Raw genomic sequence first — 14,029 nt, 5'->3', positions numbered from 1 at the left:
TCTGAACCTTGAACTAGATAGTTACTGTAATGGAAAGCTTTGATTTCTGTCCTAGATGTAATAATCAGGAAGCAAAGCACTAATCTTAGGCTGGGAGTACTCTGTCTCTTTTGCTAAATGCTTGTAATGGCTATAACTACAGAGCTCTCAACATTGCCTCAAAAAGGAGAAGTTCTAGCCATTATACCCCAGCAGTCTGAAGCAGAGACGACTTGGCTGGCCCTGAAAAAGTGAGCCCAAAAGATAGTAGCAGCAAAGAGCAGACCTGGAAGAAAGACATTGGAACCAAAAGGGCAACAGACCAGTGGAGACTATAGCACCAGACCAATAGAGCCTATTGGAGCAATGCGAAACAAAGGGATAGGACCAGCAGAGATGTGCCCACTGAACAAAAGGCTTAGTAAGCTCCACAGAGCAACATGCCCAGCAAAAATACTGCACCTAGCAAGGAACACACCTAGTGACAGCATTGAATGACAGCCAAAGACATCAGGGAGTTTACCATTGCATGGAGGAGTTGCTCCTCCACAAATATGCTCTGTGGGTAGGCTCCTCATGTGTGATCCTTAAAAATGCTTACTCTCATGGAGTGTATATTTGTGGGAAAGGGTGCCCTATATTTAGGGGAAGAATGTTCTTTTGCAAATCACATTGGGCTGTTTCGTTAAACACCTTTGCTTCAAATAAATGATTTCCTCTGGCTCAATAGGAAAAAAAATACATCAATAAGGAATAGAGTACTATTCTGAGTAGATGTGGACCCAAAGACACCTGTTCTGGGGACTCCATGTGGGAGAGAGGTGTCCACAGATGCAACATATTCATATAGATATCTCATCCCCTTATTAAATTGTAAGCTACTTGAAAGCAAGGAAAGTGCCATGTTTTATCTTTGTATTCCCTGAAGCACCTGCCACAGCTCTTGGCACTTAACTCAATTCTTGCTTAGAGAGTTACATCAACAAGTGATGAGTAAAAGGCTTAATCTGGGAGGACTTTTTGGTTGAGATAAGCTTTGGATAGGTAGGTAGTGGAGAGGCACAGACAAGCCATTTACCCAATAAATAGAGTATGTTCACAAAAGAGAAGTTATGTAGATGTTGTGGGATGGTGGGAATATTGCATCGTAAGCATGTCCTGCTGAGTGGAATCACTGCAGCCACTGCTCTCTTACTTCTCATCACTAGTGTGTTCCAACAAGTAAACATTTTTATTTTTTGTTCTGGTGCCATAAGGCTAAGCTTAAAGAGAAGCTAAATGAGGTAGGACAGTATTCCATTCTATTCAAGAGAGTATTAAACTATCTCACTTCTCTTTTTCATTTATGTCAAACATTAGATAATCTATTCCACTTATTTTGGCCTGAACACAAAGCACCCCATTACATTAATTCTTCATTGGAAACAAAACCCAAAGAATTGTCTGCCTTAATTCTGATATAAATGTAAGACATAAACCATGCCTGGAAAAGTATAAAATCCATCTCATTTCAGTTTTCCTCTAACTTCAAAACCTGGTAAAAAGTATTCTATAAGTTTTCAAGGTAAGTAATAAAGAAGTAATCCCACTTTTTTTTTTCATCTCAGATAGACTGTACAGCTTATCATAGTCCAATGGCTTTGCCATTTGTCCTCTCTGACTCTTCTTGGAATGGGACCAAGTTGAAGTCACTCTGAAAATCTACACAATGTAAACCTTTGAGGTTAGTTGCATTTCAAGGGCATGAGTTTCCTTCCTGAATACAAAAAGTTGTAAGAAGCCCTAACTGAATAACATTTCTCTCACTTTCTAGGGAGTCAGGATCAGGATCAGTAAGTGTCCTGTTTCAATAACAAAACATCATAATTGGTAGAGAATATCTGTCTTTTAAAGTGCTGGCAGTACAAAATGGGGACATTATTGTGCCTGTTAAAGATGAGGAAACACTTCACACAGTGAATCAGAGACAAAACCATCTCAAATACTGAGATGTACCATTCCACCAGGTTAACAATCTGATCTTTTGGAAAGGCTCACATTATTTTACTTCACTATCCAATTCTGCTTTTGAGAAACTAGAAATACCTTAAAGAAGGATATGATGGGAAGGAAGTGTGGTAAAAGTTCCTCTATCATATAGCTCTTTCTTTTCCAATGAATCATTCAACAGAGGTTTGAGTACCTATAAAAGGCTATATGGAGTGGAGTCCTGAAAAAAAGGAGGTAAGCTCCCATAGGATATGGAAGAAATTATTCTTTTGCAGATTCACTTAAAAACAAACTAAAATGATGACTGAGGGTAATAGTAATGCCCATTGCTACCTGATTGCAAATACATCATTGTGGTGATATTAGCAGGTGTGAATAAAGTTAGAGACCAGACCACAGACTGATAGGTGAGAAATTAATTTGTTCAGAGGAGAAAGCTTGTTTTGCATAAGGAGACAATTAACATATTGATGGTTTAAAAATCACTGTAGGTTTTCTATCAATAAATATTTGAATCGGTGAATGAAAAAAAATGGTTGACTCTAAGTTCAGTGTTTTGTTAAAGTTAAATTGGGTTTCGAAAGGCCAATCTTGGTTCATCAGTTGGGTGAAAAATAATACGGCATGAACACAAGTTGGAGTGAACCTTTTCAATCAACAAAAATTGAGCACCTATTCTGTGCTCATTGGTTTGCTGGGAACTGTATACACTACAAAGAGCAAGCCATAATCCTTGTTGTTAAAGAACCCAGGGCATTGACCAAAGACTAGGGTGAAAAAAATTTAAAAATTCAGTATGCTTGAATTATTTGTGCAGAAACTGAAATTGAATGTTGGACTTTCATTTAGGAGCTATTAAGATATTCCACTGGCTTTAGAGGATCAGGTAGCTGTCTACACATACCCCAAAGCCACCTACTACTCACAAATAGAAGTGTTTATTACTGTTAAATTGCCAACTCTAGATCCATGACCTGAATTCAATTCATTCTGCATGCCTTTTGACCTTGGAAAAATTCCATGCTCTCTTCAACCTCTGGAAACAGTCTGGTGCCTTGGAGATTTGCTTAAATGGCATAATATACTGATGAAATTACTAGAATAAGAATCAAAAGGCTTGTATTCAAATTCTAGCTTTTGTAATTAACCATCTCTCTGACACTGAACAAAATAATTTCATTTTTCTGGATACTTCATTTGTAAAATTATATGACTATACTAAATGAGATAAGTTGAACAACCCATTGTATTAGATAAACTACCTGTGAAGGATGTACAAGAAGATTCATTTCAACACTAATATCCTATGAATTAGAAAACATGAGAATAGCCACTGCTGCTTTTTCATAGAAACAACTTCTATATGTTTCCAAACCCTTTCTTTGTTGTGATACTAAGAATCAATCCATATTTTCATGATATTTATCAAGTCATGAAAAATTTTTTGCTCAGTTATACCAAAAAGTCATTGTTTTCCAGTTTGAACTGGAATTGTTGTTTCATTTGATTAATCAACAGTTTGCATACTTTGAAAAGTATTTATGTCCTTTGATAACTGTTCCTGTGAGGAATGTGTGTGTGTGTGTGTGTGTGTGTGTGTGTGTGTGTGTGTTTGTATTCTAGGTATCAAATTTTTATATGATATATTTACTGCCAGTATATTCTCAACCTGTTAATTTTTTTATTTTAGAAGTATTTATCTTTGGCATGAAAAATCGTTTTACCCATACATATTAAAACTATTCATTTTGTCTCTAATAATATCTTTAATTTCTTTGATTGATAAAACAATTCCTCATAGGTGGAATAAATATATTATTCCCCTGCCTGCTCATTTTATGGTATAATTAAGACCCTTTACATTTAGTTTTACAACAATTAGAAGTATCTTTTCTTTCATCAGAAGAGAATACAAACTTTCTTAATATTTTTTATATTAATCCTTACTTGAGAAATATTGTAGTGCTATAGAAGATAGACAGCTGGCCTTGGAGTAAAGAAGATCTGAGTTCAAATTCTACCACTAATAAGTTCTGGCTATGTTACCCTGAACAAGTCCTTTATCTTCTCAATTCTCTAGGTATCTCTCTAAGACAATAAATTGCAAAAAAGGTGCTAACCTACATTACCAGAGTTTCCTTACTTGGGAGTTCTCTATGCCAAACTCATACCTCCAGTCCCTAACCTCTCTAAACAAAGTTCTTCCATCTTATATTAATAAGTATGTGTGTTTCTTTAACTGGGACTTCCCCTTTTCCAAAGCTAGAAATGTTCAGATTCTTTTGGTTTTCTAAGTTTTCAAGGTTGTTAACAATTCTAAGGTTACAATATCTTAATCAATTTCTAGATCTACCACTGAATTCTGAATTTTTTTCCATTCTTTAAATAATTTGGTGATTTTTCTAAACCTATATTTCCTCCAGTTGATATGCTTTTGTAATTCGGAATATGACATCAAAAAACATTTGGAGGAAATTGTGTAATATGTAACTTTTTAAAAGACATTAAAATGGAAAAAGAACACAGGTTTACAGGGGCCAAGATAGCCGAGTAAGAAGTAAGTTGCTCTCACCCTCCCTTATTGACCTCTGAAAGCCCAGAAAATATCAACCCAGGAAAAACCCTGAAACAGCTGAGGCAGCAGAAAGATGGGATGCAGCAGTCTTGTAGCCCAGGAAGCATGGGGGATTAATGGGGAAAACTTCTTTTGCTCTGGGGGAGGGGGAGCAGTACAGGATAGGAGGCATCCCATCAAGCCAGTGGCATGCCTCACCTCAGCATACCAGGGGAGATCCTGAGACCCAGGGTGGTGAAGCAGGCAAGCATCAACACCAGGACCCTCTGAGTGCCTCAGTACAAGCAAGGAAACTGGTAGACACCAGCTCAGAAAACTACCACATGCAACAACATTTTCCAGCAGCCAAATCACCCAGTGCCTCAGCACAACTCTGGGAAGCACAACTCTAGGAGGCAAAGCTCCAGAGTGACAGACATCCTTCAGCAGTGAAACATCCCTATGCAAGGCAGAGGTAGGCGGGAGCCAAACATTCGAGTGCACGACCCAGGTGAGCAGGTGTCCCAGAGGGGCAAGACTCCCCACCCCCACCCTGAGAGCTCCAGTGTTGCTGACCCCAGACCAGCATCAGGTAAGCAGCCAAAACCCTACAGCCTCATGCTGACAGCACCTGAAGCTCCAGCACACAAAGCCAGTGAGCAGGTCCTGGGCTCCCAGGACAAGAAGCTTGGGTAAGTGCTCCCTGTGCTCCAGTAGGAGAGCTCAACTTTAAAAAAAAAAAAGTTGAGAAATAAGCAAACATCATGAGCAGAAAGCAGAAACAGACAATAACCTTAGATTCTTATAAGAACAGGGAAGATCAAGGCACAAAGTCAGAAGAGGACAATTCTGTCAATAGATCCACATCTGAAACCTCAAAGGGGTATATGAACTGGTCTCAAGCCCAAAAAGCCTTCTTGGAAGAGCTCAAGAAGGATTTTAAAAGTTAAATAAGAGAGGTAGAAGAAAAGTTGGGAAAAGTAATAAAAGGTATACAAGAGAGAGTCAATAGCTTGGAACAGGAAGGACAAAAATTAACTGTAGAAAAGAAGTCCTTAAAAAACATGATTGGCCAAATAGAAAAAGGTACACTGAAGAAAACGACTCTTTAAAAAGTAGAATTGGTCAAATGGAAAAGGAAGCACAAAAACTCACTGAAGAGGAGACCTCCTTAAAAAGTAAAATGGGCTTAGAGCACTGGCCCTGAAGTCAGGAGGACCTGAGTTCAAATCTGGCCTCAGACCAAACACTTGACACTTACTAGATGTGTGACCCTGGGCAAGTCACTTAACTCCAATTGCCTTAAAAAAAATGGGCCAAATGGAAAAGGAAGTACAAAATCTAATAGAAGAAAACAATTTGTTAAAAACTAAAATTGGGCAAGTGGAAACTAATGATTCTATGAGAGATAAAGAATCAGTCAAACATAAACAAATGAATGAAAAAATAGAAGAAAATATAAAATACCTCATTGGTAAAACAACTAACCTGAAAATAGATCCAGGGAAGGCAATTTAAAAATTATTGTTCTATGTAAAAACCAAGATGAAAAAAAGAGCCTGGACTACATCTTTCAGAAATTCATCTGGGAAAACTCCCCTGAGGTCCTAGAACCAGAGTTCTAGATATCTAGCACCAGATGACTAGAATAGACATCTAAAGAATCCACCAATTACCTCCTGAAAGAGATCCAAAATTGAAAATGCCAAGGAATATTGTAGCCAAATTGCAAAATTACAAGGTCAAAGAGAAAATATTGCAAACAGCCAAAAAGAAACAATTCAAATATCATGGAACCACAGTCAGTATTACACAGAACCTTGCAGTTTCTACATTTAAAAATTGGAGGGGGTAGAAAATGATATTCCATAAGGCAAAGGAACTTATATTACAACCAAGGATCAACTACCCTGCAAAATTGAGCATAATCTTTCAGGGGAGGAGATGGACATTCAATGAAATAGGTGACTTCCAAACCTTCCTGACGAAAAGATCAGCTCAATAGAACATTTCACTTTCAAATATAAGACTCAAGAGAGGCATAAAAAGGTAAACAGTTGGGGCAGCTAGGTGGTACAGTGGATAGAGCACTGCCCCTGAAGTCAGGAATACCTGAGTTCAAATCCGGCCTCAGACCAAACGCTTGATACTTACTAGCTGTGTGACCTTGAGCAAGTCACTTAACCCCAACTGTAGAAAAGAAGTCCTTAAAAAACATGATTGGCCAAATAGAAAAAGGTACACTGAAGAAAACGACTCTTTAAAAAGAAAAACAAAACAAAACAAAAAAAGGTAACCAGGAAAGAAAAAAACAATAATATGTTATTAATAAGGGCAAACTGAATCCCTACAAGGGAAGTTGACAATTGCAACTCTTGAGAATTGTATTGTTATTATGACATTTAAAAGGGGTACACTTAGACGGAGGGCATAGATATAAGTTGGCTTGTATGGGATGATAAAAAAATCTAAGCGGTGAAAAGGGATTGTACTAGGAGAAGAGAAAAGGAGGAGGCAGACAAGGGTAAATTACATCACATGAGAGGTTACTAAAACAACACACTAAAGGGAAAGAAGGGAGGGAGATGAGCATTGTTTGAACTTTACTTTCATCGGATTTGGTTCAAAGAGGGAATAATATAATCAGCTAAGTATGGAAATCTAATTTACCCTATAGTAAGTGGGAGGGGAAAGGGAAAAGAAAAGGAAGTGGTGAATAGAAGGGAGGGAAGAAGGTAAAGGGTAAAGGGGAAGAAAAGGAAGGGGGCTAGTAGAAGGGAGGTGATGGTCAAAAGGAAAACTCTAGTGAGGAGAAAAAGGGAGAAAGGAGAGAGAAAAGCATAAATGGGGCAGGGGTGGAATAGGATGGAGAGAAAGGCACAGATAATAATCATAACTGTGAATGTGAGTGAGACGAATTGTCCCATAAAACCAAAACAGATAGCAGAGTGGATTAAGAACCATAATCCTTCAATATATTGTTTACAAGAAACTCATTTGAAGCAGAGGGATAAACACAGAGTAAAGGTAAAAGGTTGGAGTGGAATATATTATGCTTCAGCTGAAGTAAAAAAGCAGGGGTAGCAATCCTGATCTCAGACAAAGCAAAAGCAAAAATAGATCTAATTAAAAGAAATAAGGAAGGAAACTACATCCTGCTAAAAGGCACCATGGACAATAAAGTAATATCATTACTAAACATATATGTACCAAGTGGTATAGCATTCAAATTCTTAAAGAAGTTAAGGGAGCTACAGGAAGAAATAAACAGCAAAACTAAACTAGTGGGGAGCCTCAACCTTCCCCTCTCAGAACCAGATAAATCTAACCACAAAATAAACAAGAAAGAAGTTCAGGAGACGAATAGCGTTTTAGAAAAATTAAATATGGTTGACCTCTGGAGAAAACTGAATGGGAACAGAAAGGAATATACCTTTTTCTTGGCAGTACATGGCACCTACACAAAAATTGATCACGTACTAGGGCACAAAAACCTCACAATCCAATGAAGAAAGGCAGAAATATTGAATGCATCCTTTTCAGATCATGATGCAATAAAAATTACATGTAATAAAGGGCCATGGAAAGATAGACTAACAATTAATTGGAGACTAAATAATCTAATCCTAAAGAATGAATGGGCCAAACAACAAATCATAGAAAAATCAATAACTCCATCCAAGAGAATGACAATAATGAGACAACATACCAAAACTTACAGGATGCAGTGAAAGTGGTGCTTAGGGGAAGTTTTAATCTCTAAATGCTTACATGAGTAAAATAGAGAAAGAAGAGATCAGTGAATTGGGCATGAAACTAAAAAAGCTAGAAAAAGAACAGATTTTAAATCCCCAATTAAATACCAAATTAGAAATTCTGAAAACCAAAGGAGAGATTAATAAAATTTAAATTGAGAAAACTATTGAACTAATAAATAAAACTAAGAGCTGATTTTATGGGGAAGGGGGGAAGGGTGACAATAAAATAGATAAACCTTTGGTTAATTTGATTTTAAGAAAAAGAAAGAAAAAGAAAACCAAATTACCAGCATCAAAAATGAAAAAGGTGAACTCACCACCAATGAAGAGGAAATAAAAACAATAATTAGTAGCTATTTTGCCCAACTGTATGCCAATAAATTTGATGATCTTAATGAAATGGATGAATATTTACAAAAATATAAATTGCTCAGATTAACAGAAGAGGAAATAAAATACTTAAACAACCCCATTTCAGAAAAAGAAATAGAATAAGTCTTCAACGAACTCCCTAAGAAAAATTTCCAGGACCAGATGGATTTACAAGTGAATTCTGCTAAACATTTAAAGAAAATTAATTCCAATACTATATGAACTATTTGGGAAATAGATGAAGAAAGAATCCTACCAAATTCTTTTTATGATACAAATATGGTGCTGATACCTAAACTGGGAAGAGCCAAAACAGAGAAGGAAAATTATAGACCAATTTCCCTAATGAACATAGATGCAAAAATTTTAAATAAAATATTAGCAAAGAAATTACAGCAACTTATCTCACAGATAATACACTATGACCAGATAGGATTTATACCAGGAATGCAGGGCTGGTTCAATATTAGGAACACTAGAAGCATAATTGACCATATAAACAACAAAACTAACAGAAATCATATGATTATCTCAATAGATGCAGCAAAAGCATTTGACAAAATACAAGACCCATTTCTATTAAAAACACTAGGGAGCATTGTAATAAATGGAGTCTTCCTTAAAATAGTACATTGCATCTATCTAAAACTATCAACAAACATTATATGTAATGGGGACAAGCCAGAAGCATTTCCAATAAGACTGGGGGTGAAACAAGGAAGTCCATTATCACCGTTATTCAATATTGTATTAGAAATGTTAGCTGTAGCAATTAGAGAAAAAAAAGAAATTGAAGGAATTAGAACAAGCAAAGAAGAAACAAAGTTATCACTCTTTGCAGATGATATGATGGTATACTAAGAGAATCCCAGAGAATCAAGTAAAAAATTACTTGAAATAATAAATTTAGCAAAGTTGCAGAAAATAACATAAACCCACACAAATCAAAGCCTAACAGCAAGAGATAGAAAGAGAAATCCCATTTAAAGTTATTGTAGACACTATAAAATATTTGACAGCACCAGACCCAAGATGGTGGCGAGCAGGAGGCTGAAGAAGGAGTTGGAAGAAATCCGCAAGTGTGGGATGAAAAACTTCCATAACATCCAGGTTGATGAAGCTAATTTATTAACTTGGGAAGGGCTCATCTTTTCTGACAAGCCTCCATATGACAAGGGAGCCTTCAGAATCGAAATCAACTTCTCAGCAGAGTATCCATTCAAACTACCTAAGATCACTTTTAAAACAAAGATTTACCACCCTAACATCAATGAATAAGGGCAGGTCTGTCTGCCAGTAATTAGTGCTGAAAACTGGAAGCCAACAATCAAAACTGACCAAGTCATCCAGTCCCTCATAGCACTGATGAAAGATCCCCAGCATGAGCACCTCCTTAGGGGGACCTAGTTGAAGAGTACTCTAAGGACAGTAAAAAAATTCTGTAAGAACACTGAAGAGTTTACAAAGAAATATGGGGAAAAGTGACCTCTTAGACTAAATCTTCCATGATTGATTCCATCCAGGGCAAGTGGAGACAGGGGGACAGGGGGAGGTAGTGCATTTCCAACACCCTACAACCAGGGCTCTTTGGGAAATTGACAGGGGCCACCTCCTGCCATTAACTTGTGGCAGTTACTAACTTTCTACAGTTTTCTTAATCAAAAGTGGTCTAAGTAAACCTGTAAAGAAAGAGTTAAAAATGTAAGATATTCTACTTCTGATTTCTTTGTTTTAAAGATCATTGCTTCAATCTACCTTAAAGGATGGCATGTTCTTTTCTTGCCCAAATCTATCCCAAATCTTCAGTTTCTCTTCAGGTTTAAAACATCAAGTTAGTGGGTGGTGCATACTCCTGATCCCTCCTTTCCCCTTTGTAGGTCTTATTTTATTGAGTTCATTTTAATCACACTCCCTACCCCTGGAACAAAGCTTTGGAATCCCCACCATTCCACCTCTTCCCCCTTCCCACCCCAAGCCCTGAAAGAAAATGGCCTAAAACCAGAAGTCCTATTGCCCATCTCCCTGACTCTCTGTGCTTTGTGAGTATGGGTTGTGAGTTTATAACATCTCAGAAACCTAAATGAGGCCAAACCCTAGGGTGAAGTCCGTGATGAGGAAGGAGCCTGGCTATCATGCAAATCCGTCTGATGTTATCAAAATGATGTCAATTAAATGGGCAAACCCCCCAAAAAATATTTGGGAGCCTACCTGCCAAAACAAACTCAGGAACTATAGGAACACAACTATAAAACACTTTTCACACAAATAAAGTCAGATGTAAATAATTGGCAAAATATCTGTTGCTCATGGGTGGGCTGAGCTAATATAATAAAAATGACAATTCTACCTAAATTAATTTACCTATTCAGAGCCATACCAATTAAACTACCAAAAAGTATTTTTTAGAGCTAGAAAAAAAAATAACAGAATTCATCTGGAAGAACAAAAGGTCCAAAATATCAGGGAACTAATGAAAAGAAATGCAAGGGAAGGTGGCCTAGTGTGCCAGATCTTAAATTGTATTATAAAGCAGCAATCATCAAAACTACTTGGTACTGGCTAAGAAATAGAATGGTGGATCAGTGGAATAGGTTAGGTATGCAAGAAACAACAGTAAATGACTATTATAATCTACCATTTGATAAATCCAAAGACTCCAGCTTCTAGGATAAGAAATTACTATTTAACAAAAACTGCTAGGAAAATTGGAGAATAGTATGGCAGAAACTGGGCATAGACCAACATCTTATACCCTATACCAAGATAAAGTCAAAAATGGTACGTGATTTAGATATAAAAACTGATACTATAAGCAAGCTAGGAGAGCAAGGAATAGTTTACCTATCACGTCTATGGAGAAGGGAAGAATTTATGACTGAACAAGAGATAGAGAACATTACAAGATGCAAAGTGGATAATTTTGATTACATTAACTTGAAGTTTTTGCACAAACAAAGCCAATGTAACCAAGGTTAGGAGGGAAGCAGAAAACTGGAAAGAATTTTTACAACTAGTGTCTCTGATAAATAGCTCATTTCTAAAATATGTAGAGAACTGAGTCAAATTCATAAGAATACAAGTCATTCCCCAATTGATAAATGGTCAAAGGGTGTGAACAGGCAGTTTTCAGAGGAAGAAATTAAAGTTATCTATAGTCAAATGAAAAAAAATGCTCTAAATCACTATTGGTAAGAGAAAGAAATCAAAATGACTCTGAGGTACCACATCACGCCTATCAGATTAGCCAACAGGACAAAACAGGAAAATGATAAATGCTGGAGAAGATGTGGGAAAATTGGAACACTAATGCATTGTGGGTGGAGTTGTGAACTGATCCAATCATTCTAGAGAACAATTTGGAACTATGCCCAAAAAGCTATAAAATTGTGCATACCCTTTGACCCAGAAATACCACTTCTAGGTCTGTACACCAAAGAGATCATAAAAAATGGGGGAAGGACCCACACGTACAAAAATATTTATAGCTGCTCTTTTTGAGGTGGCAAAGAATTGGAAATTGAGGTGATGCCCATCAATTCGGGAATGAGTGAACAAATTGTGGCATGTGAATATAATGGAATACTATTCTGCTATAAGAAATGATGAGCAAAGGGACTTCAGAAAAACCTGGAAAGATTTGTATGGATTGATGCTGAGTGAAGTGAGCAGAACCAGGAGAATACTATACACAGTAACAGCCACATTGTGCAGTGACTGACTTTGATAGACTTATCTCTTCTCAGCAATGCAAGGATCTAAGACAGCTCCAAGACTCATGATGAAAATGCTATCCATATCCAGAGAAAGAACTATGGAGTCTGAATGCATATGGAAACATACTATTTGCTCTCCTTTTCTTTTGTTGTTTTGTTTTATTGCTTCATTCTCGTGGTTCCTCCCATCAGTTCTAATTGTTCTTTACATTATGACTAATGGGAAAATATGCTTAATATGAATGTATAAGTAGAGCCTATATCACATTTCATGCCATCTTGGGGAGGGGGGATAAGAAGGAGGGGAAGAAAATTTAAAATTCAAAATCTTATGGAAGTGAATGTTGAAAACTAAAAATAAATAGATTAATCATTTAAAAAAACATCAAAACGAACTCTGTCAACAACAGATATACTACAGTAGGAAATGGAATGTTTGTTGCTGCTTTTAGAATTACAAACAGTCATAAGTTAATAATAAGATTAATCTATACGTGTAAAAAATAATAATAAATATTTATAGAAAGTCAAACTAAGTACTTTTAATTTTGTCATTTCAGCTAGCATTTTAAGTGCATAAAAATAATATTCTTACACAAAAATAGATTCTTTGCTTTTAAAAGCATGACTATACTTTAGATCAAACCTAAGGGTTTCTAAATAATTAAAGTAAATGTTATGGGGTGCTCACTGTGAAGACATCTTTTGCATGCCTATTTCCTGAATTTCTATTTCTCAGCACTGAAAAGAAAAAGAGTAGGAAATTCACATTTACTTTTCAGTGCACCAATTAAGAATGACAATTTTCTTGATTCTCATATGACTCTCTCACGGCATTTTTTATCCTGTGTCTCTTACATAATTCTTCATTAGTAATATGTTGCAGCCTATTCACAATCATCATGCATCTCTTTCTTGTCCTTTGGGTGACCCTCAACTTTAATTTTTTAGAGATTGTTGTATTCCATGACTCACAGCTATATAGCCTCTCATGAAGAATACTGATGATAGAAAGATGTCTTTGTCTTTGTGAGAAGGTTGGGGTCATTAAAAACATTAGATAATTTCCCAAATTCAGACTAATTCAAATTCCCAAGTTAATTATTTAAACCATCATTATATTTGTTGGTTCTACAGTAACTTCTTATCTAAGAATGAAGTATTGTGGTAATTGAATACTGTGGTTAATCAAATATCATACATAGATGACCAATTTTCAAAGAATCAGCATGTAATTTTTCAAAACTCATGAAGGATATACCAAAAATAATTTAATCTCTAATAATTTTTTAAAAACCACTTTTGAATCTTCCAGTGATTCCTAATCATCATCATATGCATACCCACTGTGTGGTCCTAAAGACATAGAAACTCTAGGACGTAAATAGATGGGGGATGTTTTTTCCTATTAAGGATTACTGATCTGCCTGATCAGTGTCATAAGCAATCAACCAACCAAGGAGCATTTATTAAAGGCCTACTAAATTCAAATGCTGTTGGAGTTGAGGACACAAAGGCAGAAAAATATTTTTCTATTTAGTAGGCCTTTAATAATAGGAAAAAATGTCCTCCACCTATTTAATGCATTTCTGTTGGGGAGACATCATGTTAACATGACCCTGCTTCTAGGCCCAAGGGCTGAGGCATTTGCTCTTTCCCTCTCC

The 14,029-nt window shown here is 36.4% G+C and overlaps 1 pseudogene; it reads left to right on the top strand.

Moving 5' to 3' along the window:
• The first annotated feature begins 9,684 nt into the window (after positions 1–9,684).
• On the top strand, positions 9,685–10,161 carry LOC110213760 (ubiquitin-conjugating enzyme E2 L3 pseudogene; annotated as a pseudogene).
• Positions 10,162–14,029: the final 3,868 nt, after the last annotated feature.

This window comes from Phascolarctos cinereus, unplaced genomic scaffold, assembly GCF_003287225.1.
Source record: "Phascolarctos cinereus isolate Bilbo 61053 unplaced genomic scaffold, phaCin_HiC Scaffold_1;HRSCAF=81, whole genome shotgun sequence".
NCBI lineage: Eukaryota > Metazoa > Chordata > Mammalia > Diprotodontia > Phascolarctidae > Phascolarctos > Phascolarctos cinereus.
The sequence above is the reverse complement of the archived record's forward strand: the minus strand, read 5'-3'. Positions and strand labels throughout refer to the sequence as shown.